We start from the raw sequence: 25256 nt of genomic DNA, 5'->3' as shown, positions 1-25256 counted from the left end.
ACAACAGTATGCCAATCGTAAATGTTGATCAACACTAATTTAGCAATCATGAAACGGAATCATTTTGGATAATATTGTCTAATTTCCTTTCATATCCAACGTTAAAACAGGTGTACAATCTGCGGCGCTCGGCGGCTTTCGGAGAGAGAAGTGAAAAAGCTTACGGCACCTGAGATTCCCAGGCGGTCTTCCATCCAGGTACTAACCAGGCCCTGCTCTGCTTAGCTTCCGAGATCAGACGAGATCGGGCGGAACCAGAGAGGTATGGCCGTAAGCTGCTTTTTATCTTTTTCCTAATCCTTTATAATGCGTCAATGAATTATGACACGCCTGCCGTTGGCATCTTTGTGTGGGTTAAATAAGGGTATGCAAAGAAGGCTGTGACATCCCATGCCGAAAATTGGATGGACTAGAGAAGACCCGCCCAGGAGTCCCAGCCAATCGGTGAATGGCCATTGCAGTCCCCGCCACCTCAAATGGCCTGACGATGGTATGGACGTAAGCCACCTTTCATCTTCTTCCTATTGCATCTCTTCTACAATGTGAATTTTTTTTTACAATTGTGTAGGTGTACAATCTACGGCGCTGGGCGGCTTTCAGAGAGAGAAGTTAAAAAGCTTACGGCACCTGGGATTCCCAGGCGGTCTTCCATCCAGGTACTAACCAGGCCCTGCTCTGCTTAGCTTCCGAGATCAGACCAGATCGGGCGGAACCAGAGAGGTATGGCCGTAAGCTGCTTTTCATCTTTTTCCTAATCCTTTAAAACGTGTCAAAGATAATCAGAAGTTTCTTTTTCTAAAATTGAAGCAGTTCTTAGCATTGGCAAGAGAGGTTCCTAAAGCCTGAAGGTAACTTTACTTTTCTTCACTGGCAATTCTAACATGTTGGGTTAGCACCTGTATTTCAACGGCTAAATTACAAACAACAGTATGCCAATAGTAAATGTTGACCAACACTAATTTAGCAATCATGAAACGGAATCATTTTGGATAATATTGTCTAATTTCCTTTCATATCCAACGTTAAAACAGGTGTACAATCTGCGGCGCTCGGCGGCTTTCGGAGAGAGAAGTGAAAAAGCTTACGGCACCTGAGATTCCCAGGCGGTCTTCCATCCAGGTACTAACCAGGCCCTGCTCTGCTTAGCTTCCGAGATCAGACGAGATCGGGCGGAACCAGAGAGGTATGGCCGTAAGCTGCTTTTTATCTTTTTCCTAATCCTTTATAATGCGTCAATGAATTATGACACGCCTGCCGTTGGCATCTTTGTGTGGGTTAAATAAGGGTATGCAAAGAAGGCTGTGACATCCCATGCCGAAAATTGGATGGACTAGAGAAGACCCGCCCAGGAGTCCCAGCCAATCGGTGAATGGCCATTGCAGTCCCCGCCACCTCAAATGGCCTGACGATGGTATGGACGTAAGCCACCTTTCATCTTCTTCCTATTGCATCTCTTCTACAATGTGAATTTTTTTTTACAATTGTGTAGGTGTACAATCTACGGCGCTGGGCGGCTTTCAGAGAGAGAAGTGAAAAAGCTTACGGCACCTGGGATTCCCAGGCGGTCTTCCATCCAGGTACTAACCAGGCCCTGCTCTGCTTAGCTTCCGAGATCAGACGAGATCGGGCGGAACCAGAGAGGTATGGACGTAAGCTGCTTTTCATCTTTTTCCTAATCCTTTAAAACGTGTCAAAGATAATCAGAAGTTTCTTTTTCTAAAATTGAAGCAGTTCTTAGCATTGGCAAGAGAGGTTCCTAAAGCCTGAAGGTAACTTTACTTTTCTTCACTGGCAATTCTAACATGTTGGGTTAGCACCTGTATTTCAACGGCTAAATTACAAACAACAGTATGCCAATGGTAAATGTTGACCAACACTAATTTAGCAATCATGAAACGGAATCATTTTGGATAATATTGTCTAATTTCCTTTCATATCCAACGTTAAAACAGGTGTACAATCTGCGGCGCTCGGCGGCTTTCGGAGAGAGAAGTGAAAAAGCTTACGGCACCTGAGATTCCCAGGCGGTCTTCCATCCAGGTACTAACCAGGCCCTGCTCTGCTTAGCTTCCGAGATCAGACGAGATCGGGCGGAACCAGAGAGGTATGGCCGTAAGCTGCTTTTTATCTTTTTCCTAATCCTTTATAATGCGTCAATGAATTATGACACGCCAGCCGTTGGCATCTTTGAGTGGGTTAAATAAGGGTATGCAAAGAAGGCTGTGACATCCCATGCCGAAAATTGGATGGACTAGAGAAGACCCGCCCAGGAGTCCCAGCCAATCGGTGAATGGCCATTGCAGTCCCCGCCACCTCAAATGGCCTGACGATGGTATGGACGTAAGCCACCTTTCATCTTCTTCCTATTGCATCTCTTCTACAATGTGAATTTTTTTTTACAATTGTGTAGGTGTACAATCTACGGCGCTGGGCGGCTTTCAGAGAGAGAAGTGAAAAAGCTTACGGCACCTGGGATTCCCAGGCGGTCTTCCATCCAGGTACTAACCAGGCCCTGCTCTGCTTAGCTTCCGAGATCAGACGAGATCGGGCGGAACCAGAGAGGTATGGACGTAAGCTGCTTTTCATCTTTTTCCTAATCCTTTAAAACGTGTCAAAGATAATCAGAAGTTTCTTTTTCTAAAATTGAAGCAGTTCTTAGCATTGGCAAGAGAGGTTCCTAAAGCCTGAAGGTAACTTTACTTTTCTTCACTGGCAATTCTAACATGTTGGGTTAGCACCTGTATTTCAACGGCTAAATTACAAACAACAGTATGCCAATCGTAAATGTTGACCAACACTAATTTAGCAATCATGAAACGGAATCATTTTGGATAATATTGTCTAATTTCCTTTCATATCCAACGTTAAAACAGGTGTACAATCTGCGGCGCTCGGCGGCTTTCGGAGAGAGAAGTGAAAAAGCTTACGGCACCTGGGATTCCCAGGCGGTCTTCCATCCAGGTACTAACCAGGCCCTGCTCTGCTTAGCTTCCGAGATCAGACGAGATCGGGCGGAACCAGAGAGGTATGGCCGTAAGCTGCTTTTTATCTTTTTCCTAATCCTTTATAATGCGTCAATGAATTATGACACGCCAGCCGTTGGCATCTTTGAGTGGGTTAAATAAGGGTATGCAAAGAAGGCTGTGACATCCCATGCCGAAAATTGGATGGACTAGAGAAGACCCGCCCAGGAGTCCCAGCCAATCGGTGAATGGCCATTGCAGTCCCCGCCACCTCAAATGGCCTGACGATGGTACGGACGTAAGCCACCTTTCATCTTCTTCCTATTGCATCTCTTCTACAATGTGAAATTTTTTTTACAATTGTGTAGGTGTACAATCTACGGCGCTGGGCGGCTTTCAGAGAGAGAAGTGAAAAAGCTTACGGCACCTGGGATTCCCAGGCGGTCTTCCATCCAGGTACTAACCAGGCCCTGCTCTGCTTAGCTTCCGAGAACAGACGAGATCGGGCGGAACCAGAGAGGTATGGACGTAAGCTGCTTTTCATCTTTTTCCTAATCCTTTAAAACGTGTCAAAGATAATCAGAAGTTTCTTTTTCTAAAATTGAAGCAGTTCTTAGCATTGGCAAGAGAGGTTCCTAAAGCCTGAAGGTAACTTTACTTTTCTTCACTGGCAATTCTAACATGTTGGGTTAGCACCTGTATTTCAACGGCTAAATTACAAACAACAGTATGCCAATCGTAAATGTTGACCAACACTAATTTAGCAATCATGAAACGGAATCATTTTGGATAATATTGTCTAATTTCCTTTCATATCCAACGTTAAAACAGGTGTACAATCTGCGGCGCTCGGCGGCTTTCGGAGAGAGAAGTGAAAAAGCTTACGGCACCTGGGATTCCCAGGCGGTCTTCCATCCAGGTACTAACCAGGCCCTGCTCTGCTTAGCTTCCGAGATCAGACGAGATCGGGCGGAACCAGAGAGGTATGGCCGTAAGCTGCTTTTTATCTTTTTCCTAATCCTTTATAATGCGTCAATGAATTATGACACGCCAGCCGTTGGCATCTTTGTGTGGGTTAAATAAGGGTATGCAAAGAAGGCTGTGACATCCCAAGCCGAAAATTGGATGGACTAGAGAAGACCCGCCCAGGAGTCCCAGCCAATCGGTGAATGGCCATTGCAGTCCCCGCCACCTCAAATGGCCTGACGATGGTACGGACGTAAGCCACCTTTCATCTTCTTCCTATTGCATCTCTTCTACAATGTGAAATTTTTTTTACAATTGTGTAGGTGTACAATCTACGGCGCTGGGCGGCTTTCAGAGAGAGAAGTGAAAAAGCTTACGGCACCTGGGATTCCCAGGCGGTCTTCCATCCAGGTACTAACCAGGCCCTGCTCTGCTTAGCTTCCGAGAACAGACGAGATCGGGCGGAACCAGAGAGGTATGGACGTAAGCTGCTTTTCATCTTTTTCCTAATCCTTTAAAACGTGTCAAAGATAATCAGAAGTTTCTTTTTCTAAAATTGAAGCAGTTCTTAGCATTGGCAAGAGAGGTTCCTAAAGCCTGAAGGTAACTTTACTTTTCTTCACTGGCAATTCTAACATGTTGGGTTAGCACCTGTATTTCAACGGCTAAATTACAAACAACAGTATGCCAATCGTAAATGTTGACCAACACTAATTTAGCAATCATGAAACGGAATCATTTTGGATAATATTGTCTAATTTCCTTTCATATCCAACGTTAAAACAGGTGTACAATCTGCGGCGCTCGGCGGCTTTCGGAGAGAGAAGTGAAAAAGCTTACGGCACCTGGGATTCCCAGGCGGTCTTCCATCCAGGTACTAACCAGGCCCTGCTCTGCTTAGCTTCCGAGATCAGACGAGATCGGGCGGAACCAGAGAGGTATGGCCGTAAGCTGCTTTTTATCTTTTTCCTAATCCTTTATAATGCGTCAATGAATTATGACACGCCAGCCGTTGGCATCTTTGAGTGGGTTAAATAAGGGTATGCAAAGAAGGCTGTGACATCCCATGCCGAAAATTGGATGGACTAGAGAAGACCCGCCCAGGAGTCCCAGCCAATCGGTGAATGGCCATTGCAGTCCCCGCCACCTCAAATGGCCTGACGATGGTACGGACGTAAGCCACCTTTCATCTTCTTCCTATTGCATCTCTTCTACAATGTGAAATTTTTTTTACAATTGTGTAGGTGTACAATCTACGGCGCTGGGCGGCTTTCAGAGAGAGAAGTGAAAAAGCTTACGGCACCTGGGATTCCCAGGCGGTCTTCCATCCAGGTACTAACCAGGCCCTGCTCTGCTTAGCTTCCGAGAACAGACGAGATCGGGCGGAACCAGAGAGGTATGGACGTAAGCTGCTTTTCATCTTTTTCCTAATCCTTTAAAACGTGTCAAAGATAATCAGAAGTTTCTTTTTCTAAAATTGAAGCAGTTCTTAGCATTGGCAAGAGAGGTTCCTAAAGCCTGAAGGTAACTTTACTTTTCTTCACTGGCAATTCTAACATGTTGGGTTAGCACCTGTATTTCAACGGCTAAATTACAAACAACAGTATGCCAATCGTAAATGTTGACCAACACTAATTTAGCAATCATGAAACGGAATCATTTTGGATAATATTGTCTAATTTCCTTTCATATCCAACGTTAAAACAGGTGTACAATCTGCGGCGCTCGGCGGCTTTCGGAGAGAGAAGTGAAAAAGCTTACGGCACCTGGGATTCCCAGGCGGTCTTCCATCCAGGTACTAACCAGGCCCTGCTCTGCTTAGCTTCCGAGATCAGACGAGATCGGGCGGAACCAGAGAGGTATGGCCGTAAGCTGCTTTTTATCTTTTTCCTAATCCTTTATAATGCGTCAATGAATTATGACACGCCAGCCGTTGGCATCTTTGTGTGGGTTAAATAAGGGTATGCAAAGAAGGCTGTGACATCCCAAGCCGAAAATTGGATGGACTAGAGAAGACCCGCCCAGGAGTCCCAGCCAATCGGTGAATGGCCATTGCAGTCCCCGCCACCTCAAATGGCCTGACGATGGTACGGACGTAAGCCACCTTTCATCTTCTTCCTATTGCATCTCTTCTACAATGTGAAATTTTTTTTACAATTGTGTAGGTGTACAATCTACGGCGCTGGGCGGCTTTCAGAGAGAGAAGTGAAAAAGCTTACGGCACCTGGGATTCCCAGGCGGTCTTCCATCCAGGTACTAACCAGGCCCTGCTCTGCTTAGCTTCCGAGAACAGACGAGATCGGGCGGAACCAGAGAGGTATGGACGTAAGCTGCTTTTCATCTTTTTCCTAATCCTTTAAAACGTGTCAAAGATAATCAGAAGTTTCTTTTTCTAAAATTGAAGCAGTTCTTAGCATTGGCAAGAGAGGTTCCTAAAGCCTGAAGGTAACTTTACTTTTCTTCACTGGCAATTCTAACATGTTGGGTTAGCACCTGTATTTCAACGGCTAAATTACAAACAACAGTATGCCAATCGTAAATGTTGACCAACACTAATTTAGCAATCATGAAACCGAATCATTTTGGATAATATTGTCTAATTTCCTTTCATATCCAACGTTAAAACAGGTGTACAATCTGCGGCGCTCGGCGGCTTTCGGAGAGAGAAGTGAAAAAGCTTACGGCACCTGGGATTCCCAGGCGGTCTTCCATCCAGGTACTAACCAGGCCCTGCTCTGCTTAGCTTCCGAGATCAGACGAGATCGGGCGGAACCAGAGAGGTATGGCCGTAAGCTGCTTTTTATCTTTTTCCTAATCCTTTATAATGCGTCAATGAATTATGACACGCCTGCCGTTGGCATCTTTGTGTGGGTTAAATAAGGGTATGCAAAGAAGGCTGTGACATCCCATGCCGAAAATTGGATGGACTAGAGAAGACCCGCCCAGGAGTCCCAGCCAATCGGTGAATGGCCATTGCAGTCCCCGCCACCTCAAATGGCCTGACGATGGTATGGACGTAAGCCACCTTTCATCTTCTTCCTATTGCATCTCTTCTACAATGTGAATTTTTTTTTACAATTGTGTAGGTGTACAATCTACGGCGCTGGGCGGCTTTCAGAGAGAGAAGTGAAAAAGCTTACGGCACCTGGGATTCCCAGGCGGTCTTCCATCCAGGTACTAACCAGGCCCTGCTCTGCTTAGCTTCCGAGATCAGACGAGATCGGGCGGAACCAGAGAGGTATGGCCGTAAGCTGCTTTTTATCTTTTTCCTAATCCTTTATAATGCGTCAATGAATTATGACACGCCAGCCGTTGGCATCTTTGTGTGGGTTAAATAAGGGTATGCAAAGAAGGCTGTGACATCCCAAGCCGAAAATTGGATGGACTAGAGAAGACCCGCCCAGGAGTCCCAGCCAATCGGTGAATGGCCATTGCAGTCCCCGCCACCTCAAATGGCCTGACGATGGTACGGACGTAAGCCACCTTTCATCTTCTTCCTATTGCATCTCTTCTACAATGTGAAATTTTTTTTACAATTGTGTAGGTGTACAATCTACGGCGCTGGGCGGCTTTCAGAGAGAGAAGTGAAAAAGCTTACGGCACCTGGGATTCCCAGGCGGTCTTCCATCCAGGTACTAACCAGGCCCTGCTCTGCTTAGCTTCCGAGAACAGACGAGATCGGGCGGAACCAGAGAGGTATGGACGTAAGCTGCTTTTCATCTTTTTCCTAATCCTTTAAAACGTGTCAAAGATAATCAGAAGTTTCTTTTTCTAAAATTGAAGCAGTTCTTAGCATTGGCAAGAGAGGTTCCTAAAGCCTGAAGGTAACTTTACTTTTCTTCACTGGCAATTCTAACATGTTGGGTTAGCACCTGTATTTCAACGGCTAAATTACAAACAACAGTATGCCAATCGTAAATGTTGACCAACACTAATTTAGCAATCATGAAACCGAATCATTTTGGATAATATTGTCTAATTTCCTTTCATATCCAACGTTAAAACAGGTGTACAATCTGCGGCGCTCGGCGGCTTTCGGAGAGAGAAGTGAAAAAGCTTACGGCACCTGGGATTCCCAGGCGGTCTTCCATCCAGGTACTAACCAGGCCCTGCTCTGCTTAGCTTCCGAGATCAGACGAGATCGGGCGGAACCAGAGAGGTATGGCCGTAAGCTGCTTTTTATCTTTTTCCTAATCCTTTATAATGCGTCAATGAATTATGACACGCCTGCCGTTGGCATCTTTGTGTGGGTTAAATAAGGGTATGCAAAGAAGGCTGTGACATCCCATGCCGAAAATTGGATGGACTAGAGAAGACCCGCCCAGGAGTCCCAGCCAATCGGTGAATGGCCATTGCAGTCCCCGCCACCTCAAATGGCCTGACGATGGTATGGACGTAAGCCACCTTTCATCTTCTTCCTATTGCATCTCTTCTACAATGTGAATTTTTTTTTACAATTGTGTAGGTGTACAATCTACGGCGCTGGGCGGCTTTCAGAGAGAGAAGTTAAAAAGCTTACGGCACCTGGGATTCCCAGGCGGTCTTCCATCCAGGTACTAACCAGGCCCTGCTCTGCTTAGCTTCCGAGATCAGACGAGATCGGGCGGAACCAGAGAGGTATGGCCGTAAGCTGCTTTTCATCTTTTTCCTAATCCTTTAAAACGTGTCAAAGATAATCAGAAGTTTCTTTTTCTAAAATTGAAGCAGTTCTTAGCATTGGCAAGAGAGGTTCCTAAAGCCTGAAGGTAACTTTACTTTTCTTCACTGGCAATTCTAACATGTTGGGTTAGCACCTGTATTTCAACGGCTAAATTACAAACAACAGTATGCCAATGGTAAATGTTGACCAACACTAATTTAGCAATCATGAAACGGAATCATTTTGGATAATATTGTCTAATTTCCTTTCATATCCAACGTTAAAACAGGTGTACAATCTGCGGCGCTCGGCGGCTTTCGGAGAGAGAAGTGAAAAAGCTTACGGCACCTGGGATTCCCAGGCGGTCTTCCATCCAGGTACTAACCAGGCCCTGCTCTGCTTAGCTTCCGAGATCAGACGAGATCGGGCGGAACCAGAGAGGTATGGCCGTAAGCTGCTTTTTATCTTTTTCCTAATCCTTTATAATGCGTCAATGAATTATGACACGCCTGCCGTTGGCATCTTTGTGTGGGTTAAATAAGGGTATGCAAAGAAGGCTGTGACATCCCATGCCGAAAATTGGATGGACTAGAGAAGACCCGCCCAGGAGTCCCAGCCAATCGGTGAATGGCCATTGCAGTCCCCGCCACCTCAAATGGCCTGACGATGGTATGGACGTAAGCCACCTTTCATCTTCTTCCTATTGCATCTCTTCTACAATGTGAATTTTTTTTTACAATTGTGTAGGTGTACAATCTACGGCGCTGGGCGGCTTTCAGAGAGAGAAGTTAAAAAGCTTACGGCACCTGGGATTCCCAGGCGGTCTTCCATCCAGGTACTAACCAGGCCCTGCTCTGCTTAGCTTCCGAGATCAGACGAGATCGGGCGGAACCAGAGAGGTATGGCCGTAAGCTGCTTTTCATCTTTTTCCTAATCCTTTAAAACGTGTCAAAGATAATCAGAAGTTTCTTTTTCTAAAATTGAAGCAGTTCTTAGCATTGGCAAGAGAGGTTCCTAAAGCCTGAAGGTAACTTTACTTTTCTTCACTGGCAATTCTAACATGTTGGGTTAGCACCTGTATTTCAACGGCTAAATTACAAACAACAGTATGCCAATGGTAAATGTTGACCAACACTAATTTAGCAATCATGAAACGGAATCATTTTGGATAATATTGTCTAATTTCCTTTCATATCCAACGTTAAAACAGGTGTACAATCTGCGGCGCTCGGCGGCTTTCGGAGAGAGAAGTGAAAAAGCTTACGGCACCTGGGATTCCCAGGCGGTCTTCCATCCAGGTACTAACCAGGCCCTGCTCTGCTTAGCTTCCGAGATCAGACGAGATCGGGCGGAACCAGAGAGGTATGGCCGTAAGCTGCTTTTTATCTTTTTCCTAATCCTTTATAATGCGTCAATGAGTTATGACACGCCAGCCGTTGGCATCTTTGAGTGGGTTAAATAAGGGTATGCAAAGAAGGCTGTGACATCCCATGCCGAAAATTGGATGGACTAGAGAAGACCCGCCCAGGAGTCCCAGCCAATCGGTGAATGGCCATTGCAGTCCCCGCCACCTCAAATGGCCTGACGATGGTACGGACGTAAGCCACCTTTCATCTTCTTCCTATTGCATCTCTTCTACAATGTGAAATTTTTTTTACAATTGTGTAGGTGTACAATCTACGGCGCTGGGCGGCTTTCAGAGAGAGAAGTGAAAAAGCTTACGGCACCTGGGATTCCCAGGCGGTCTTCCATCCAGGTACTAACCAGGCCCTGCTCTGCTTAGCTTCCAAGAACAGACGAGATCGGGCGGAACCAGAGAGGTATGGACGTAAGCTGCTTTTCATCTTTTTCCTAATCCTTTAAAACGTGTCAAAGATAATCAGAAGTTTCTTTTTCTAAAATTGAAGCAGTTCTTAGCATTGGCAAGAGAGGTTCCTAAAGCCTGAAGGTAACTTTACTTTTCTTCACTGGCAATTCTAACATGTTGGGTTAGCACCTGTATTTCAACGGCTAAATTACAAACAACAGTATGCCAATGGTAAATGTTGACCAACACTAATTTAGCAATCATGAAACCGAATCATTTTGGATAATATTGTCTAATTTCCTTTCATATCCAACGTTAAAACAGGTGTACAATCTGCGGCGCTCGGCGGCTTTCGGAGAGAGAAGTGAAAAAGCTTACGGCACCTGGGATTCCCAGGCGGTCTTCCATCCAGGTACTAACCAGGCCCTGCTCTGCTTAGCTTCCGAGATCAGACGAGATCGGGCGGAACCAGAGAGGTATGGCCGTAAGCTGCTTTTTATCTTTTTCCTAATCCTTTATAATGCGTCAATGAATTATGACACGCCTGCCGTTGGCATCTTTGTGTGGGTTAAATAAGGGTATGCAAAGAAGGCTGTGACATCCCATGCCGAAAATTGGATGGACTAGAGAAGACCCGCCCAGGAGTCCCAGCCAATCGGTGAATGGCCATTGCAGTCCCCGCCACCTCAAATGGCCTGACGATGGTATGGACGTAAGCCACCTTTCATCTTCTTCCTATTGCATCTCTTCTACAATGTGAATTTTTTTTTACAATTGTGTAGGTGTACAATCTACGGCGCTGGGCGGCTTTCAGAGAGAGAAGTTAAAAAGCTTACGGCACCTGGGATTCCCAGGCGGTCTTCCATCCAGGTACTAACCAGGCCCTGCTCTGCTTAGCTTCCGAGATCAGACGAGATCGGGCGGAACCAGAGAGGTATGGCCGTAAGCTGCTTTTCATCTTTTTCCTAATCCTTTAAAACGTGTCAAAGATAATCAGAAGTTTCTTTTTCTAAAATTGAAGCAGTTCTTAGCATTGGCAAGAGAGGTTCCTAAAGCCTGAAGGTAACTTTACTTTTCTTCACTGGCAATTCTAACATGTTGGGTTAGCACCTGTATTTCAACGGCTAAATTACAAACAACAGTATGCCAATGGTAAATGTTGACCAACACTAATTTAGCAATCATGAAACGGAATCATTTTGGATAATATTGTCTAATTTCCTTTCATATCCAACGTTAAAACAGGTGTACAATCTGCGGCGCTCGGCGGCTTTCGGAGAGAGAAGTGAAAAAGCTTACGGCACCTGGGATTCCCAGGCGGTCTTCCATCCAGGTACTAACCAGGCCCTGCTCTGCTTAGCTTCCGAGATCAGACGAGATCGGGCGGAACCAGAGAGGTATGGCCGTAAGCTGCTTTTTATCTTTTTCCTAATCCTTTATAATGCGTCAATGAATTATGACACGCCTGCCGTTGGCATCTTTGTGTGGGTTAAATAAGGGTATGCAAAGAAGGCTGTGACATCCCATGCCGAAAATTGGATGGACTAGAGAAGACCCGCCCAGGAGTCCCAGCCAATCGGTGAATGGCCATTGCAGTCCCCGCCACCTCAAATGGCCTGACGATGGTATGGACGTAAGCCACCTTTCATCTTCTTCCTATTGCATCTCTTCTACAATGTGAATTTTTTTTTACAATTGTGTAGGTGTACAATCTACGGCGCTGGGCGGCTTTCAGAGAGAGAAGTTAAAAAGCTTACGGCACATGGGATTCCCAGGCGGTCTTCCATCCAGGTACTAACCAGGCCCTGCTCTGCTTAGCTTCCGAGATCAGACGAGATCGGGCGGAACCAGAGAGGTATGGCCGTAAGCTGCTTTTCATCTTTTTCCTAATCCTTTAAAACGTGTCAAAGATAATCAGAAGTTTCTTTTTCTAAAATTGAAGCAGTTCTTAGCATTGGCAAGAGAGGTTCCTAAAGCCTGAAGGTAACTTTACTTTTCTTCACTGGCAATTCTAACATGTTGGGTTAGCACCTGTATTTCAACGGCTAAATTACAAACAACAGTATGCCAATGGTAAATGTTGACCAACACTAATTTAGCAATCATGAAACCGAATCATTTTGGATAATATTGTCTAATTTCCTTTCATATCCAACGTTAAAACAGGTGTACAATCTGCGGCGCTCGGCGGCTTTCGGAGAGAGAAGTGAAAAAGCTTACGGCACCTGGGATTCCCAGGCGGTCTTCCATCCAGGTACTAACCAGGCCCTGCTCTGCTTAGCTTCCGAGATCAGACGAGATCGGGCGGAACCAGAGAGGTATGGCCGTAAGCTGCTTTTTATCTTTTTCCTAATCCTTTATAATGCGTCAATGAATTATGACACGCCTGCCGTTGGCATCTTTGTGTGGGTTAAATAAGGGTATGCAAAGAAGGCTGTGACATCCCATGCCGAAAATTGGATGGACTAGAGAAGACCCGCCCAGGAGTCCCAGCCAATCGGTGAATGGCCATTGCAGTCCCCGCCACCTCAAATGGCCTGACGATGGTATGGACGTAAGCCACCTTTCATCTTCTTCCTATTGCATCTCTTCTACAATGTGAATTTTTTTTTACAATTGTGTAGGTGTACAATCTACGGCGCTGGGCGGCTTTCAGAGAGAGAAGTTAAAAAGCTTACGGCACCTGGGATTCCCAGGCGGTCTTCCATCCAGGTACTAACCAGGCCCTGCTCTGCTTAGCTTCCGAGATCAGACGAGATCGGGCGGAACCAGAGAGGTATGGCCGTAAGCTGCTTTTCATCTTTTTCCTAATCCTTTAAAACGTGTCAAAGATAATCAGAAGTTTCTTTTTCTAAAATTGAAGCAGTTCTTAGCATTGGCAAGAGAGGTTCCTAAAGCCTGAAGGTAACTTTACTTTTCTTCACTGGCAATTCTAACATGTTGGGTTAGCACCTGTATTTCAACGGCTAAATTACAAACAACAGTATGCCAATGGTAAATGTTGACCAACACTAATTTAGCAATCATGAAACGGAATCATTTTGGATAATATTGTCTAATTTCCTTTCATATCCAACGTTAAAACAGGTGTACAATCTGCGGCGCTCGGCGGCTTTCGGAGAGAGAAGTGAAAAAGCTTACGGCACCTGGGATTCCCAGGCGGTCTTCCATCCAGGTACTAACCAGGCCCTGCTCTGCTTAGCTTCCGAGATCAGACGAGATCGGGCGGAACCAGAGAGGTATGGCCGTAAGCTGCTTTTTATCTTTTTCCTAATCCTTTATAATGCGTCAATGAATTATGACACGCCTGCCGTTGGCATCTTTGTGTGGGTTAAATAAGGGTATGCAAAGAAGGCTGTGACATCCCATGCCGAAAATTGGATGGACTAGAGAAGACCCGCCCAGGAGTCCCAGCCAATCGGTGAATGGCCATTGCAGTCCCCGCCACCTCAAATGGCCTGACGATGGTATGGACGTAAGCCACCTTTCATCTTCTTCCTATTGCATCTCTTCTACAATGTGAATTTTTTTTTACAATTGTGTAGGTGTACAATCTACGGCGCTGGGCGGCTTTCAGAGAGAGAAGTTAAAAAGCTTACGGCACCTGGGATTCCCAGGCGGTCTTCCATCCAGGTACTAACCAGGCCCTGCTCTGCTTAGCTTCCGAGATCAGACGAGATCGGGCGGAACCAGAGAGGTATGGCCGTAAGCTGCTTTTCATCTTTTTCCTAATCCTTTAAAACGTGTCAAAGATAATCAGAAGTTTCTTTTTCTAAAATTGAAGCAGTTCTTAGCATTGGCAAGAGAGGTTCCTAAAGCCTGAAGGTAACTTTACTTTTCTTCACTGGCAATTCTAACATGTTGGGTTAGCACCTGTATTTCAACGGCTAAATTACAAACAACAGTATGCCAATGGTAAATGTTGACCAACACTAATTTAGCAATCATGAAACGGAATCATTTTGGATAATATTGTCTAATTTCCTTTCATATCCAACGTTAAAACAGGTGTACAATCTGCGGCGCTCGGCGGCTTTCGGAGAGAGAAGTGAAAAAGCTTACGGCACCTGGGATTCCCAGGCGGTCTTCCATCCAGGTACTAACCAGGCCCTGCTCTGCTTAGCTTCCGAGATCAGACGAGATCGGGCGGAACCAGAGAGGTATGGCCGTAAGCTGCTTTTTATCTTTTTCCTAATCCTTTATAATGCGTCAATGAATTATGACACGCCTGCCGTTGGCATCTTTGTGTGGGTTAAATAAGGGTATGCAAAGAAGGCTGTGACATCCCATGCCGAAAATTGGATGGACTAGAGAAGACCCGCCCAGGAGTCCCAGCCAATCGGTGAATGGCCATTGCAGTCCCCGCCACCTCAAATGGCCTGACGATGGTATGGACGTAAGCCACCTTTCATCTTCTTCCTATTGCATCTCTTCTACAATGTGAATTTTTTTTTACAATTGTGTAGGTGTACAATCTACGGCGCTGGGCGGCTTTCAGAGAGAGAAGTTAAAAAGCTTACGGCACCTGGGATTCCCAGGCGGTCTTCCATCCAGGTACTAACCAGGCCCTGCTCTGCTTAGCTTCCGAGATCAGACGAGATCGGGCGGAACCAGAGAGGTATGGCCGTAAGCTGCTTTTCATCTTTTTCCTAATCCTTTAAAACGTGTCAAAGATAATCAGAAGTTTCTTTTTCTAAAATTGAAGCAGTTCTTAGCATTGGCAAGAGAGGTTCCTAAAGCCTGAAGGTAACTTTACTTTTCTTCACTGGCAATTCTAACATGTTGGGTTAGCACCTGTATTTCAACGGCTAAATTACAAACAACAGTATGCCAATGGTAAATGTTGACCAACACTAATTTAGCAATCATGAAACGGAATCATTTTGGATAATATTGTCTAATTTCCTTTCATATCCAACGTTAAAACAGGTGTACAATCTGCGGCGCTCGGCGGCTTTCGGAGAGAGAAGTGAAAAAGCTTACGGCACCTGGGATTCCCAGGCGGTCTTCCATCCAGGTACTAACCAGGCCCTGCTCTGCTTAGCTTCCGAGATCAGACGAGATCGGGCGGAACCAGAGAGGTATGGCCGTAAGCTGCTTTTTATCTTTTTCCTAATCCTTTATAATGCGTCAATGAATTATGACACGCCTGCCGTTGGCATCTTTGTGTGGGTTAAATAAGGGTATGCAAAGAAGGCTGTGACATCCCATGCCGAAAATTGGATGGACTAGAGAAGACCCGCCCAGGAGTCCCAGCCAATCGGTGAATGGCCATTGCAGTCCCCGCCACCTCAAATGGCCTGACGATGGTATGGACGTAAGCCACCTTTCATCTTCTTCCTATTGCATCTCTTCTACAATGTGAATTTTTTTTTACAATTGTGTAGGTGTACAATCTACGGCGCTGGGCGGCTTTCAGAGAGAGAAGTTAAAAAGCTTACGGCACCTGGGATTCCCAGGCGGTCTTCCATCCAGGTACTAACCAGGCCCTGCTCTGCTTAGCTTCCGAGATCAGACGAGATCGGGCGGAACCAGAGAGGTATGGCCGTAAGCTGCTTTTCATCTTTTTCCTAATCCTTTAAAACGTGTCAAAGATAATCAGAAGTTTCTTTTTCTAAAATTGAAGCAGTTCTTAGCATTGGCAAGAGAGGTTCCTAAAGCCTGAAGGTAACTTTACTTTTCTTCACTGGCAATTCTAACATGTTGGGTTAGCACCTGTATTTCAACGGCTAAATTACAAACAACAGTATGCCAATGGTAAATGTTGACCAACACTAATTTAGCAATCATGAAACGGAATCATTTTGGATAATATTGTCTAATTTCCTTTCATATCCAACGTTAAAACAGGTGTACAATCTGCGGCGCTCGGCGGCTTTCGGAGAGAGAAGTGAAAAAGCTTACGGCACCTGGGATTCCCAGGCGGTCTTCCATCCAGGTACTAACCAGGCCCTGCTCTGCTTAGCTTCCGAGATCAGACGAGATCGGGCGGAACCAGAGAGGTATGGCCGTAAGCTGCTTTTTATCTTTTTCCTAATCCTTTATAATGCGTCAATGAATTATGACACGCCTGCCGTTGGCATCTTTGTGTGGGTTAAATAAGGGTATGCAAAGAAGGCTGTGACATCCCATGCCGAAAATTGGATGGACTAGAGAAGACCCGCCCAGGAGTCCCAGCCAATCGGTGAATGGCCATTGCAGTCCCCGCCACCTCAAATGGCCTGACGATGGTATGGACGTAAGCCACCTTTCATCTTCTTCCTATTGCATCTCTTCTACAATGTGAATTTTTTTTTACAATTGTGTAGGTGTACAATCTACGGCGCTGGGCGGCTTTCAGAGAGAGAAGTTAAAAAGCTTACGGCACCTGGGATTCCCAGGCGGTCTTCCATCCAGGTACTAACCAGGCCCTGCTCTGCTTAGCTTCCGAGATCAGACGAGATCGGGCGGAACCAGAGAGGTATGGCCGTAAGCTGCTTTTCATCTTTTTCCTAATCCTTTAAAACGTGTCAAAGATAATCAGAAGTTTCTTTTTCTAAAATTGAAGCAGTTCTTAGCATTGGCAAGAGAGGTTCCTAAAGCCTGAAGGTAACTTTACTTTTCTTCACTGGCAATTCTAACATGTTGGGTTAGCACCTGTATTTCAACGGCTAAATTACAAACAACAGTATGCCAATGGTAAATGTTGACCAACACTAATTTAGCAATCATGAAACGGAATCATTTTGGATAATATTGTCTAATTTCCTTTCATATCCAACGTTAAAACAGGTGTACAATCTGCGGCGCTCGGCGGCTTTCGGAGAGAGAAGTGAAAAAGCTTACGGCACCTGGGATTCCCAGGCGGTCTTCCATCCAGGTACTAACCAGGCCCTGCTCTGCTTAGCTTCCGAGATCAGACGAGATCGGGCGGAACCAGAGAGGTATGGCCGTAAGCTGCTTTTTATCTTTTTCCTAATCCTTTATAATGCGTCAATGAATTATGACACGCCTGCCGTTGGCATCTTTGTGTGGGTTAAATAAGGGTATGCAAAGAAGGCTGTGACATCCCATGCCGAAAATTGGATGGACTAGAGAAGACCCGCCCAGGAGTCCCAGCCAATCGGTGAATGGCCATTGCAGTCCCCGCCACCTCAAATGGCCTGACGATGGTATGGACGTAAGCCACCTTTCATCTTCTTCCTATTGCATCTCTTCTACAATGTGAATTTTTTTTTACAATTGTGTAGGTGTACAATCTACGGCGCTGGGCGGCTTTCAGAGAGAGAAGTTAAAAAGCTTACGGCACCTGGGATTCCCAGGCGGTCTTCCATCCAGGTACTAACCAGGCCCTGCTCTGCTTAGCTTCCGAGATCAGACGAGATCGGGCGGAACCAGAGAGGTATGGCCGTAAGCTGCTTTTCATCTTTTTCCTAATCCTTTAAAACGTGTCAAAGATAATCAGAAGTTTCTTTTTCTAAAATTGAAGCAGTTCTTAGCATTGGCAAGAGAGGTTCCTAAAGCCTGAAGGTAACTTTACTTTTCTTCACTGGCAATTCTAACATGTTGGGTTAGCACCTGTATTTCAACGGCTAAATTACAAACAACAGTATGCCAATGGTAAATGTTGACCAACACTAATTTAGCAATCATGAAACGGAATCATTTTGGATAATATTGTCTAATTTCCTTTCATATCCAACGTTAAAACAGGTGTACAATCTGCGGCGCTCGGCGGCTTTCGGAGAGAGAAGTGAAAAAGCTTACGGCACCTGGGATTCCCAGGCGGTCTTCCATCCAGGTACTAACCAGGCCCTGCTCTGCTTAGCTTCCGAGATCAGACGAGATCGGGCGGAACCAGAGAGGTATGGCCGTAAGCTGCTTTTTATCTTTTTCCTAATCCTTTATAATGCGTCAATGAATTATGACACGCCAGCCGTTGGCATCTTTGAGTGGGTTAAATAAGGGTATGCAAAGAAGGCTGTGACATCCCATGCCGAAAATTGGATGGACTAGAGAAGACCCGCCCAGGAGTCCCAGCCAATCGGTGAATGGCCATTGCAGTCCCCGCCACCTCAAATGGCCTGACGATGGTACGGACGTAAGCCACCTTTCATCTTCTTCCTATTGCATCTCTTCTACAATGTGAAATTTTTTTTACAATTGTGTAGGTGTACAATCTACGGCGCTGGGCGGCTTTCAGAGAGAGAAGTGAAAAAGCTTACGGCACCTGGGATTCCCAGGCGGTCTTCCATCCAGGTACTAACCAGGCCCTGCTCTGCTTAGCTTCCGAGAACAGACGAGATCGGGCGGAACCAGAGAGGTATGGACGTAAGCTGCTTTTCATCTTTTTCCTAATCCTTTAAAACGTGTCAAAGATAATCAGAAGTTTCTTTTTCTAAAATTGAAGCAGTTCTTAGCATTGGCAAGAGAGGTTCCTAAAGCCTGAAGGTAACTTTACTTTTCTTCACTGGCAATTCTAACATGTTGGGTTAGCACCTGTATTTCAACGGCTAAATTACAAACAACAGTATGCCAATGGTAAATGTTGACCAACACTAATTTAGCAATCATGAAACCGAATCATTTTGGATAATATTGTCTAATTTCCTTTCATATCCAACGTTAAAACAGGTGTACAATCTGCGGCGCTCGGCGGCTTTCGGAGAGAGAAGTGAAAAAGCTTACGGCACCTGGGATTCCCAGGCGGTCTTCCATCCAGGTACTAACCAGGCCCTGCTCTGCTTAGCTTCGGAGATCAGACGAGATCGGGCGGAACCAGAGAGGTATGGCCGTAAGCTGCTTTTTATCTTTTTCCTAATCCTTTATAATGCGTCAATGAATTATGACACGCCTGCCGTTGGCATCTTTGTGTGGGTTAAATAAGGGTATGCAAAGAAGGCTGTGACATCCCATGCCGAAAATTGGATGGACTAGAGAAGACCCGCCCAGGAGTCCCAGCCAATCGGTGAATGGCCATTGCAGTCCCCGCCACCTCAAATGGCCTGACGATGGTATGGACGTAAGCCACCTTTCATCTTCTTCCTATTGCATCTCTTCTACAATGTGAATTTTTTTTTACAATTGTGTAGGTGTACAATCTACGGCGCTGGGCGGCTTTCAGAGAGAGAAGTTAAAAAGCTTACGGCACCTGGGATTCCCAGGCGGTCTTCCATCCAGGTACTAACCAGGCCCTGCTCTGCTTAGCTTCCGAGATCAGACGAGATCGGGCGGAACCAGAGAGGTATGGCCGTAAGCTGCTTTTCATCTTTTTCCTAATCCTTTAAAACGTGTCAAAGATAATCAGAAGTTTCTTTTTCTAAAATTGAAGCAGTTCTTAGCATTGGCAAGAGAGGTTCCTAAAGCCTGAAGGTAACTTTACTTTTCTTCACTGGCAATTCTAACATGTTGGGTTAGCACCTGTATTTCAACGGCTAAATTACAAACAACAGTATGCCAATGGTAAATGTTGACCAACACTAATTTAGCAATCATGAAACGGAATCATTTTGGATAATATTGTCTAATTTCCTTTCATATCCAACGTTAAAACAGGTGTACAATCTGCGGCGCTCGGCGGCTTTCGGAGAGAGAAGTGAAAAAGCTTACGGCACCTGGGATTCCCAGGCGGTCTTCCATCCAGGTACTAACCAGGCCCTGCTCTGCTTAGCTTCCGAGATCAGACGAGATCGGGCGGAACCAGAGAGGTATGGCCGTAAGCTGCTTTTTATCTTTTTCCTAATCCTTTATAATGCGTCAATGAATTATGACACGCCTGCCGTTGGCATCTTTGTGTGGGTTAAATAAGGGTATGCAAAGAAGGCTGTGACATCCCATGCCGAAAATTGGATGGACTAGAGAAGACCCGCCCAGGAGTCCCAGCCAATCGGTGAATGGCCATTGCAGTCCCCGCCACCTCAAATGGCCTGACGATGGTATGGACGTAAGCCACCTTTCATCTTCTTCCTATTGCATCTCTTCTACAATGTGAATTTTTTTTTACAATTGTGTAGGTGTACAATCTACGGCGCTGGGCGGCTTTCAGAGAGAGAAGTTAAAAAGCTTACGGCACCTGGGATTCCCAGGCGGTCTTCCATCCAGGTACTAACCAGGCCCTGCTCTGCTTAGCTTCCGAGATCAGACGAGATCGGGCGGAACCAGAGAGGTATGGCCGTAAGCTGCTTTTCATCTTTTTCCTAATCCTTTAAAACGTGTCAAAGATAATCAGAAGTTTCTTTTTCTAAAATTGAAGCAGTTCTTAGCATTGGCAAGAGAGGTTCCTAAAGCCTGAAGGTAACTTTACTTTTCTTCACTGGCAATTCTAACATGTTGGGTTAGCACCTGTATTTCAACGGCTAAATTACAAACAACAGTATGCCAATGGTAAATGTTGACCAACACTAATTTAGCAATCATGAAACGGAATCATTTTGGATAATATTGTCTAATTTCCTTTCATATCCAACGTTAAAACAGGTGTACAATCTGCGGCGCTCGGCGGCTTTCGGAGAGAGAAGTGAAAAAGCTTACGGCACCTGGGATTCCCAGGCGGTCTTCCATCCAGGTACTAACCAGGCCCTGCTCTGCTTAGCTTCCGAGATCAGACGAGATCGGGCGGAACCAGAGAGGTATGGCCGTAAGCTGCTTTTTATCTTTTTCCTAATCCTTTATAATGCGTCAATGAATTATGACACGCCAGCCGTTGGCATCTTTGAGTGGGTTAAATAAGGGTATGCAAAGAAGGCTGTGACATCCCATGCCGAAAATTGGATGGACTAGAGAAGACCCGCCCAGGAGTCCCAGCCAATCGGTGAATGGCCATTGCAGTCCCCGCCACCTCAAATGGCCTGACGATGGTACGGACGTAAGCCACCTTTCATCTTCTTCCTATTGCATCTCTTCTACAATGTGAAATTTTTTTTACAATTGTGTAGGTGTACAATCTACGGCGCTGGGCGGCTTTCAGAGAGAGAAGTGAAAAAGCTTACGGCACCTGGGATTCCCAGGCGGTCTTCCATCCAGGTACTAACCAGGCCCTGCTCTGCTTAGCTTCCGAGAACAGACGAGATCGGGCGGAACCAGAGAGGTATGGACGTAAGCTGCTTTTCATCTTTTTCCTAATCCTTTAAAACGTGTCAAAGATAATCAGAAGTTTCTTTTTCTAAAATTGAAGCAGTTCTTAGCATTGGCAAGAGAGGTTCCTAAAGCCTGAAGGTAACTTTACTTTTCTTCACTGGCAATTCTAACATGTTGGGTTAGCACCTGTATTTCAACGGCTAAATTACAAACAACAGTATGCCAATGGTAAATGTTGACCAACACTAATTTAGCAATCATGAAACCGAATCATTTTGGATAATATTGTCTAATTTCCTTTCATATCCAACGTTAAAACAGGTGTACAATCTGCGGCGCTCGGCGGCTTTCGGAGAGAGAAGTGAAAAAGCTTACGGCACCTGGGATTCCCAGGCGGTCTTCCATCCAGGTACTAACCAGGCCCTGCTCTGCTTAGCTTCGGAGATCAGACGAGATCGGGCGGAACCAGAGAGGTATGGCCGTAAGCTGCTTTTTATCTTTTTCCTAATCCTTTATAATGCGTCAATGAATTATGACACGCCTGCCGTTGGCATCTTTGTGTGGGTTAAATAAGGGTATGCAAAGAAGGCTGTGACATCCCATGCCGAAAATTGGATGGACTAGAGAAGACCCGCCCAGGAGTCCCAGCCAATCGGTGAATGGCCATTGCAGTCCCCGCCACCTCAAATGGCCTGACGATGGTATGGACGTAAGCCACCTTTCATCTTCTTCCTATTGCATCTCTTCTACAATGTGAATTTTTTTTTACAATTGTGTAGGTGTACAATCTACGGCGCTGGGCGGCTTTCAGAGAGAGAAGTTAAAAAGCTTACGGCACCTGGGATTCCCAGGCGGTCTTCCATCCAGGTACTAACCAGGCCCTGCTCTGCTTAGCTTCCGAGATCAGACGAGATCGGGCGGAACCAGAGAGGTATGGCCGTAAGCTGCTTTTCATCTTTTTCCTAATCCTTTAAAACGTGTCAAAGATAATCAGAAGTTTCTTTTTCTAAAATTGAAGCAGTTCTTAGCATTGGCAAGAGAGGTTCCTAAAGCCTGAAGGTAACTTTACTTTTCTTCACTGGCAATTCTAACATGTTGGGTTAGCACCTGTATTTCAACGGCTAAATTACAAACAACAGTATGCCAATGGTAAATGTTGACCAACACTAATTTAGCAATCATGAAACGGAATCATTTTGGATAATATTGTCTAATTTCCTTTCATATCCAACGTTAAAACAGGTGTACAATCTGCGGCGCTCGGCGGCTTTCGGAGAGAGAAGTGAAAAAGCTTACGGCACCTGGGATTCCCAGGCGGTCTTCCATCCAGGTACTAACCAGGCCCTGCTCTGCTTAGCTTCCGAGATCAGACGAGATCGGGCGGAACCAGAGAGGTATGGCCGTAAGCTGGTTTTTATCTTTTTCCTAATCCTTTATAATGCGTCAATGAATTATGACACGCCTGCCGTTGGCATCTTTGTGTGGGTTAAATAAGGGTATGCAAAGAAGGCTGTGACATCCCATGCCGAAAATTGGATGGACTAGAGAAGACCCGCCCAGGAGTCCCAGCCAATCGGTGAATGGCCATTGCAGTCCCCGCCACCTCAAATGGCCTGACGATGGTATGGACGTAAGCCACCTTTCATCTTCTTCCTATTGCATCTCTTCTACAATGTGAATTTTTTTTTACAATTGTGTAGGTGTACAATCTACGGCGCTGGGCGGCTTTCAGAGAGAGAAGTTAAAAAGCTTACGGCACCTGGGATTCCCAGGCGGTCTTCCATCCAGGTACTAACCAGGCCCTGCTCTGCTTAGCTTCCGAGATCAGACGAGATCGGGCGGAACCAGAGAGGTATGGCCGTAAGCTGCTTTTCATCTTTTTCCTAATCCTTTAAAACGTGTCAAAGATAATCAGAAGTTTCTTTTTCTAAAATTGAAGCAGTTCTTAGCATTGGCAAGAGAGGTTCCTAAAGCCTGAAGGTAACTTTACTTTTCTTCACTGGCAATTCTAACATGTTGGGTTAGCACCTGTATTTCAACGGCTAAATTACAAACAACAGTATGCCAATGGTAAATGTTGACCAACACTAATTTAGCAATCATGAAACGGAATCATTTTGGATAATATTGTCTAATTTCCTTTCATATCCAACGTTAAAACAGGTGTACAATCTGCGGCGCTCGGCGGCTTTCGGAGAGAGAAGTGAAAAAGCTTACGGCACCTGGGATTCCCAGGCGGTCTTCCATCCAGGTACTAACCAGGCCCTGCTCTGCTTAGCTTCCGAGATCAGACGAGATCGGGCGGAACCAGAGAGGTATGGCCGTAAGCTGCTTTTTATCTTTTTCCTAATCCTTTATAATGCGTCAATGAATTATGACACGCCTGCCGTTGGCATCTTTGTGTGGGTTAAATAAGGGTATGCAAAGAAGGCTGTGACATCCCATGCCGAAAATTGGATGGACTAGAGAAGACCCGCCCAGGAGTCCCAGCCAATCGGTGAATGGCCATTGCAGTCCCCGCCACCTCAAATGGCCTGACGATGGTATGGACGTAAGCCACCTTTCATCTTCTTCCTATTGCATCTCTTCTACAATGTGAATTTTTTTTTACAATTGTGTAGGTGTACAATCTACGGCGCTGGGCGGCTTTCAGAGAGAGAAGTTAAAAAGCTTACGGCACCTGGGATTCCCAGGCGGTCTTCCATCCAGGTACTAACCAGGCCCTGCTCTGCTTAGCTTCCGAGATCAGACGAGATCGGGCGGAACCAGAGAGGTATGGCCGTAAGCTGCTTTTCATCTTTTTCCTAATCCTTTAAAACGTGTCAAAGATAATCAGAAGTTTCTTTTTCTAAAATTGAAGCAGTTCTTAGCATTGGCAAGAGAGGTTCCTAAAGCCTGAAGGTAACTTTACTTTTCTTCACTGGCAATTCTAACATGTTGGGTTAGCACCTGTATTTCAACGGCTAAATTACAAACAACAGTATGCCAATGGTAAATGTTGACCAACACTAATTTAGCAATCATGAAACGGAATCATTTTGGATAATATTGTCTAATTTCCTTTCATATCCAACGTTAAAACAGGTGTACAATCTGCGGCGCTCGGCGGCTTTCGGAGAGAGAAGTGAAAAAGCTTACGGCACCTGGGATTCCCAGGCGGTCTTCCATCCAGGTACTAACCAGGCCCTGCTCTGCTTAGCTTCCGAGATCAGACGAGATCGGGCGGAACCAGAGAGGTATGGCCGTAAGCTGCTTTTTATCTTTTTCCTAATCCTTTATAATGCGTCAATGAATTATGACACGCCAGCCGTTGGCATCTTTGAGTGGGTTAAATAAGGGTATGCAAAGAAGGCTGTGACATCCCATGCCGAAAATTGGATGGACTAGAGAAGACCCGCCCAGGAGTCCCAGCCAATCGGTGAATGGCCATTGCAGTCCCCGCCACCTCAAATGGCCTGACGATGGTACGGACGTAAGCCACCTTTCATCTTCTTCCTATTGCATCTCTTCTACAATGTGAAATTTTTTTTACAATTGTGTAGGTGTACAATCTACGGCGCTGGGCGGCTTTCAGAGAGAGAAGTTAAAAAGCTTACGGCACCTGGGATTCCCAGGCGGTCTTCCATCCAGGTACTAACCAGGCCCTGCTCTGCTTAGCTTCCGAGATCAGACGAGATCGGGCGGAACCAGAGAGGTATGGCCGTAAGCTGCTTTTCATCTTTTTCCTAATCCTTTAAAACGTGTCAAAGATAATCAGAAGTTTCTTTTTCTAAAATTGAAGCAGTTCTTAGCATTGGCAAGAGAGGTTCCTAAAGCCTGAAGGTAA

General features: G+C 45.6%; 54 non-coding genes and 1 pseudogene across 54 annotated transcripts; all 55 read right to left on the bottom strand.

Moving 5' to 3' along the window:
- Positions 1-157: 157 nt before the first annotated feature.
- LOC134121498 (5S ribosomal RNA) lies at positions 158-276 on the bottom strand. The gene has a single exon (XR_009953039.1). It is a non-coding gene; the product is annotated as a 5S ribosomal RNA (ribosomal RNA).
- Positions 277-615: 339 nt separating this feature from the next.
- LOC134121919 (5S ribosomal RNA) lies at positions 616-734 on the bottom strand. The gene has a single exon (XR_009953460.1). It is a non-coding gene; the product is annotated as a 5S ribosomal RNA (ribosomal RNA).
- A 344-nt stretch (positions 735-1078) lies between these two features.
- LOC134121497 (5S ribosomal RNA) lies at positions 1079-1197 on the bottom strand. The gene has a single exon (XR_009953038.1). It is a non-coding gene; the product is annotated as a 5S ribosomal RNA (ribosomal RNA).
- A 339-nt stretch (positions 1198-1536) lies between these two features.
- Positions 1537-1655, bottom strand: LOC134121802 (5S ribosomal RNA). Its single transcript, XR_009953343.1, has one exon. It is a non-coding gene; the product is annotated as a 5S ribosomal RNA (ribosomal RNA).
- A 344-nt stretch (positions 1656-1999) lies between these two features.
- Positions 2000-2118, bottom strand: LOC134121496 (5S ribosomal RNA). Its single transcript, XR_009953037.1, has one exon. It is a non-coding gene; the product is annotated as a 5S ribosomal RNA (ribosomal RNA).
- A 339-nt stretch (positions 2119-2457) lies between these two features.
- Positions 2458-2576, bottom strand: LOC134121800 (5S ribosomal RNA). Its single transcript, XR_009953341.1, has one exon. It is a non-coding gene; the product is annotated as a 5S ribosomal RNA (ribosomal RNA).
- A 344-nt stretch (positions 2577-2920) lies between these two features.
- Positions 2921-3039, bottom strand: LOC134121196 (5S ribosomal RNA). Its single transcript, XR_009952738.1, has one exon. It is a non-coding gene; the product is annotated as a 5S ribosomal RNA (ribosomal RNA).
- A 339-nt stretch (positions 3040-3378) lies between these two features.
- LOC134122259 (5S ribosomal RNA) lies at positions 3379-3497 on the bottom strand. Its single transcript, XR_009953799.1, has one exon. It is a non-coding gene; the product is annotated as a 5S ribosomal RNA (ribosomal RNA).
- A 344-nt stretch (positions 3498-3841) lies between these two features.
- LOC134121195 (5S ribosomal RNA) lies at positions 3842-3960 on the bottom strand. Its single transcript, XR_009952737.1, has one exon. It is a non-coding gene; the product is annotated as a 5S ribosomal RNA (ribosomal RNA).
- A 339-nt stretch (positions 3961-4299) lies between these two features.
- LOC134122257 (5S ribosomal RNA) lies at positions 4300-4418 on the bottom strand. The gene has a single exon (XR_009953797.1). It is a non-coding gene; the product is annotated as a 5S ribosomal RNA (ribosomal RNA).
- A 344-nt stretch (positions 4419-4762) lies between these two features.
- LOC134121193 (5S ribosomal RNA) lies at positions 4763-4881 on the bottom strand. The gene has a single exon (XR_009952735.1). It is a non-coding gene; the product is annotated as a 5S ribosomal RNA (ribosomal RNA).
- A 339-nt stretch (positions 4882-5220) lies between these two features.
- Positions 5221-5339, bottom strand: LOC134122256 (5S ribosomal RNA). The gene has a single exon (XR_009953796.1). It is a non-coding gene; the product is annotated as a 5S ribosomal RNA (ribosomal RNA).
- A 344-nt stretch (positions 5340-5683) lies between these two features.
- On the bottom strand, positions 5684-5802 carry LOC134121192 (5S ribosomal RNA). The gene has a single exon (XR_009952734.1). It is a non-coding gene; the product is annotated as a 5S ribosomal RNA (ribosomal RNA).
- A 339-nt stretch (positions 5803-6141) lies between these two features.
- LOC134122254 (5S ribosomal RNA) lies at positions 6142-6260 on the bottom strand. Its single transcript, XR_009953795.1, has one exon. It is a non-coding gene; the product is annotated as a 5S ribosomal RNA (ribosomal RNA).
- A 344-nt stretch (positions 6261-6604) lies between these two features.
- Positions 6605-6723, bottom strand: LOC134121191 (5S ribosomal RNA). Its single transcript, XR_009952733.1, has one exon. It is a non-coding gene; the product is annotated as a 5S ribosomal RNA (ribosomal RNA).
- A 339-nt stretch (positions 6724-7062) lies between these two features.
- On the bottom strand, positions 7063-7181 carry LOC134121190 (5S ribosomal RNA). Its single transcript, XR_009952732.1, has one exon. It is a non-coding gene; the product is annotated as a 5S ribosomal RNA (ribosomal RNA).
- A 339-nt stretch (positions 7182-7520) lies between these two features.
- Positions 7521-7639, bottom strand: LOC134122253 (5S ribosomal RNA). Its single transcript, XR_009953794.1, has one exon. It is a non-coding gene; the product is annotated as a 5S ribosomal RNA (ribosomal RNA).
- Positions 7640-7983: 344 nt separating this feature from the next.
- LOC134121189 (5S ribosomal RNA) lies at positions 7984-8102 on the bottom strand. Its single transcript, XR_009952731.1, has one exon. It is a non-coding gene; the product is annotated as a 5S ribosomal RNA (ribosomal RNA).
- Positions 8103-8441: 339 nt separating this feature from the next.
- On the bottom strand, positions 8442-8560 carry LOC134121186 (5S ribosomal RNA). Its single transcript, XR_009952729.1, has one exon. It is a non-coding gene; the product is annotated as a 5S ribosomal RNA (ribosomal RNA).
- Positions 8561-8904: 344 nt separating this feature from the next.
- LOC134121185 (5S ribosomal RNA) lies at positions 8905-9023 on the bottom strand. Its single transcript, XR_009952728.1, has one exon. It is a non-coding gene; the product is annotated as a 5S ribosomal RNA (ribosomal RNA).
- Positions 9024-9362: 339 nt separating this feature from the next.
- Positions 9363-9481, bottom strand: LOC134121184 (5S ribosomal RNA). Its single transcript, XR_009952727.1, has one exon. It is a non-coding gene; the product is annotated as a 5S ribosomal RNA (ribosomal RNA).
- Positions 9482-9825: 344 nt separating this feature from the next.
- LOC134121183 (5S ribosomal RNA) lies at positions 9826-9944 on the bottom strand. The gene has a single exon (XR_009952726.1). It is a non-coding gene; the product is annotated as a 5S ribosomal RNA (ribosomal RNA).
- Positions 9945-10283: 339 nt separating this feature from the next.
- On the bottom strand, positions 10284-10402 carry LOC134122420 (5S ribosomal RNA; annotated as a pseudogene).
- A 344-nt stretch (positions 10403-10746) lies between these two features.
- LOC134121182 (5S ribosomal RNA) lies at positions 10747-10865 on the bottom strand. The gene has a single exon (XR_009952725.1). It is a non-coding gene; the product is annotated as a 5S ribosomal RNA (ribosomal RNA).
- A 339-nt stretch (positions 10866-11204) lies between these two features.
- On the bottom strand, positions 11205-11323 carry LOC134121181 (5S ribosomal RNA). The gene has a single exon (XR_009952724.1). It is a non-coding gene; the product is annotated as a 5S ribosomal RNA (ribosomal RNA).
- Positions 11324-11667: 344 nt separating this feature from the next.
- On the bottom strand, positions 11668-11786 carry LOC134121180 (5S ribosomal RNA). The gene has a single exon (XR_009952723.1). It is a non-coding gene; the product is annotated as a 5S ribosomal RNA (ribosomal RNA).
- Positions 11787-12125: 339 nt separating this feature from the next.
- On the bottom strand, positions 12126-12244 carry LOC134121937 (5S ribosomal RNA). Its single transcript, XR_009953478.1, has one exon. It is a non-coding gene; the product is annotated as a 5S ribosomal RNA (ribosomal RNA).
- A 344-nt stretch (positions 12245-12588) lies between these two features.
- On the bottom strand, positions 12589-12707 carry LOC134121179 (5S ribosomal RNA). The gene has a single exon (XR_009952722.1). It is a non-coding gene; the product is annotated as a 5S ribosomal RNA (ribosomal RNA).
- A 339-nt stretch (positions 12708-13046) lies between these two features.
- On the bottom strand, positions 13047-13165 carry LOC134121178 (5S ribosomal RNA). The gene has a single exon (XR_009952721.1). It is a non-coding gene; the product is annotated as a 5S ribosomal RNA (ribosomal RNA).
- Positions 13166-13509: 344 nt separating this feature from the next.
- On the bottom strand, positions 13510-13628 carry LOC134121177 (5S ribosomal RNA). Its single transcript, XR_009952720.1, has one exon. It is a non-coding gene; the product is annotated as a 5S ribosomal RNA (ribosomal RNA).
- A 339-nt stretch (positions 13629-13967) lies between these two features.
- LOC134121175 (5S ribosomal RNA) lies at positions 13968-14086 on the bottom strand. Its single transcript, XR_009952718.1, has one exon. It is a non-coding gene; the product is annotated as a 5S ribosomal RNA (ribosomal RNA).
- A 344-nt stretch (positions 14087-14430) lies between these two features.
- Positions 14431-14549, bottom strand: LOC134121174 (5S ribosomal RNA). The gene has a single exon (XR_009952717.1). It is a non-coding gene; the product is annotated as a 5S ribosomal RNA (ribosomal RNA).
- Positions 14550-14888: 339 nt separating this feature from the next.
- LOC134121173 (5S ribosomal RNA) lies at positions 14889-15007 on the bottom strand. Its single transcript, XR_009952716.1, has one exon. It is a non-coding gene; the product is annotated as a 5S ribosomal RNA (ribosomal RNA).
- Positions 15008-15351: 344 nt separating this feature from the next.
- Positions 15352-15470, bottom strand: LOC134121172 (5S ribosomal RNA). Its single transcript, XR_009952715.1, has one exon. It is a non-coding gene; the product is annotated as a 5S ribosomal RNA (ribosomal RNA).
- Positions 15471-15809: 339 nt separating this feature from the next.
- On the bottom strand, positions 15810-15928 carry LOC134121171 (5S ribosomal RNA). Its single transcript, XR_009952714.1, has one exon. It is a non-coding gene; the product is annotated as a 5S ribosomal RNA (ribosomal RNA).
- A 344-nt stretch (positions 15929-16272) lies between these two features.
- On the bottom strand, positions 16273-16391 carry LOC134121170 (5S ribosomal RNA). The gene has a single exon (XR_009952713.1). It is a non-coding gene; the product is annotated as a 5S ribosomal RNA (ribosomal RNA).
- Positions 16392-16730: 339 nt separating this feature from the next.
- Positions 16731-16849, bottom strand: LOC134121169 (5S ribosomal RNA). The gene has a single exon (XR_009952712.1). It is a non-coding gene; the product is annotated as a 5S ribosomal RNA (ribosomal RNA).
- A 344-nt stretch (positions 16850-17193) lies between these two features.
- On the bottom strand, positions 17194-17312 carry LOC134121168 (5S ribosomal RNA). The gene has a single exon (XR_009952711.1). It is a non-coding gene; the product is annotated as a 5S ribosomal RNA (ribosomal RNA).
- Positions 17313-17651: 339 nt separating this feature from the next.
- On the bottom strand, positions 17652-17770 carry LOC134121167 (5S ribosomal RNA). The gene has a single exon (XR_009952710.1). It is a non-coding gene; the product is annotated as a 5S ribosomal RNA (ribosomal RNA).
- Positions 17771-18114: 344 nt separating this feature from the next.
- LOC134121166 (5S ribosomal RNA) lies at positions 18115-18233 on the bottom strand. The gene has a single exon (XR_009952709.1). It is a non-coding gene; the product is annotated as a 5S ribosomal RNA (ribosomal RNA).
- Positions 18234-18572: 339 nt separating this feature from the next.
- Positions 18573-18691, bottom strand: LOC134122252 (5S ribosomal RNA). The gene has a single exon (XR_009953793.1). It is a non-coding gene; the product is annotated as a 5S ribosomal RNA (ribosomal RNA).
- A 344-nt stretch (positions 18692-19035) lies between these two features.
- LOC134121951 (5S ribosomal RNA) lies at positions 19036-19154 on the bottom strand. The gene has a single exon (XR_009953492.1). It is a non-coding gene; the product is annotated as a 5S ribosomal RNA (ribosomal RNA).
- A 339-nt stretch (positions 19155-19493) lies between these two features.
- On the bottom strand, positions 19494-19612 carry LOC134121164 (5S ribosomal RNA). The gene has a single exon (XR_009952707.1). It is a non-coding gene; the product is annotated as a 5S ribosomal RNA (ribosomal RNA).
- A 344-nt stretch (positions 19613-19956) lies between these two features.
- Positions 19957-20075, bottom strand: LOC134121163 (5S ribosomal RNA). The gene has a single exon (XR_009952706.1). It is a non-coding gene; the product is annotated as a 5S ribosomal RNA (ribosomal RNA).
- Positions 20076-20414: 339 nt separating this feature from the next.
- LOC134121162 (5S ribosomal RNA) lies at positions 20415-20533 on the bottom strand. Its single transcript, XR_009952705.1, has one exon. It is a non-coding gene; the product is annotated as a 5S ribosomal RNA (ribosomal RNA).
- Positions 20534-20877: 344 nt separating this feature from the next.
- Positions 20878-20996, bottom strand: LOC134121161 (5S ribosomal RNA). The gene has a single exon (XR_009952704.1). It is a non-coding gene; the product is annotated as a 5S ribosomal RNA (ribosomal RNA).
- A 339-nt stretch (positions 20997-21335) lies between these two features.
- LOC134122251 (5S ribosomal RNA) lies at positions 21336-21454 on the bottom strand. The gene has a single exon (XR_009953792.1). It is a non-coding gene; the product is annotated as a 5S ribosomal RNA (ribosomal RNA).
- Positions 21455-21798: 344 nt separating this feature from the next.
- On the bottom strand, positions 21799-21917 carry LOC134121950 (5S ribosomal RNA). Its single transcript, XR_009953491.1, has one exon. It is a non-coding gene; the product is annotated as a 5S ribosomal RNA (ribosomal RNA).
- A 339-nt stretch (positions 21918-22256) lies between these two features.
- LOC134121160 (5S ribosomal RNA) lies at positions 22257-22375 on the bottom strand. The gene has a single exon (XR_009952703.1). It is a non-coding gene; the product is annotated as a 5S ribosomal RNA (ribosomal RNA).
- A 344-nt stretch (positions 22376-22719) lies between these two features.
- Positions 22720-22838, bottom strand: LOC134121159 (5S ribosomal RNA). Its single transcript, XR_009952702.1, has one exon. It is a non-coding gene; the product is annotated as a 5S ribosomal RNA (ribosomal RNA).
- Positions 22839-23177: 339 nt separating this feature from the next.
- Positions 23178-23296, bottom strand: LOC134121158 (5S ribosomal RNA). Its single transcript, XR_009952701.1, has one exon. It is a non-coding gene; the product is annotated as a 5S ribosomal RNA (ribosomal RNA).
- Positions 23297-23640: 344 nt separating this feature from the next.
- LOC134121157 (5S ribosomal RNA) lies at positions 23641-23759 on the bottom strand. Its single transcript, XR_009952700.1, has one exon. It is a non-coding gene; the product is annotated as a 5S ribosomal RNA (ribosomal RNA).
- Positions 23760-24098: 339 nt separating this feature from the next.
- On the bottom strand, positions 24099-24217 carry LOC134121156 (5S ribosomal RNA). Its single transcript, XR_009952699.1, has one exon. It is a non-coding gene; the product is annotated as a 5S ribosomal RNA (ribosomal RNA).
- Positions 24218-24561: 344 nt separating this feature from the next.
- Positions 24562-24680, bottom strand: LOC134121155 (5S ribosomal RNA). Its single transcript, XR_009952698.1, has one exon. It is a non-coding gene; the product is annotated as a 5S ribosomal RNA (ribosomal RNA).
- A 339-nt stretch (positions 24681-25019) lies between these two features.
- LOC134121153 (5S ribosomal RNA) lies at positions 25020-25138 on the bottom strand. Its single transcript, XR_009952696.1, has one exon. It is a non-coding gene; the product is annotated as a 5S ribosomal RNA (ribosomal RNA).
- Positions 25139-25256: the final 118 nt, after the last annotated feature.

The sequence above is a fragment of the Pungitius pungitius genome, unplaced genomic scaffold (assembly GCF_949316345.1).
Source record: "Pungitius pungitius unplaced genomic scaffold, fPunPun2.1 scaffold_28, whole genome shotgun sequence".
Taxonomy (NCBI): Eukaryota; Metazoa; Chordata; class Actinopteri; order Perciformes; family Gasterosteidae; genus Pungitius; species Pungitius pungitius.
The sequence above is the reverse complement of the archived record's forward strand: the minus strand, read 5'-3'. Positions and strand labels throughout refer to the sequence as shown.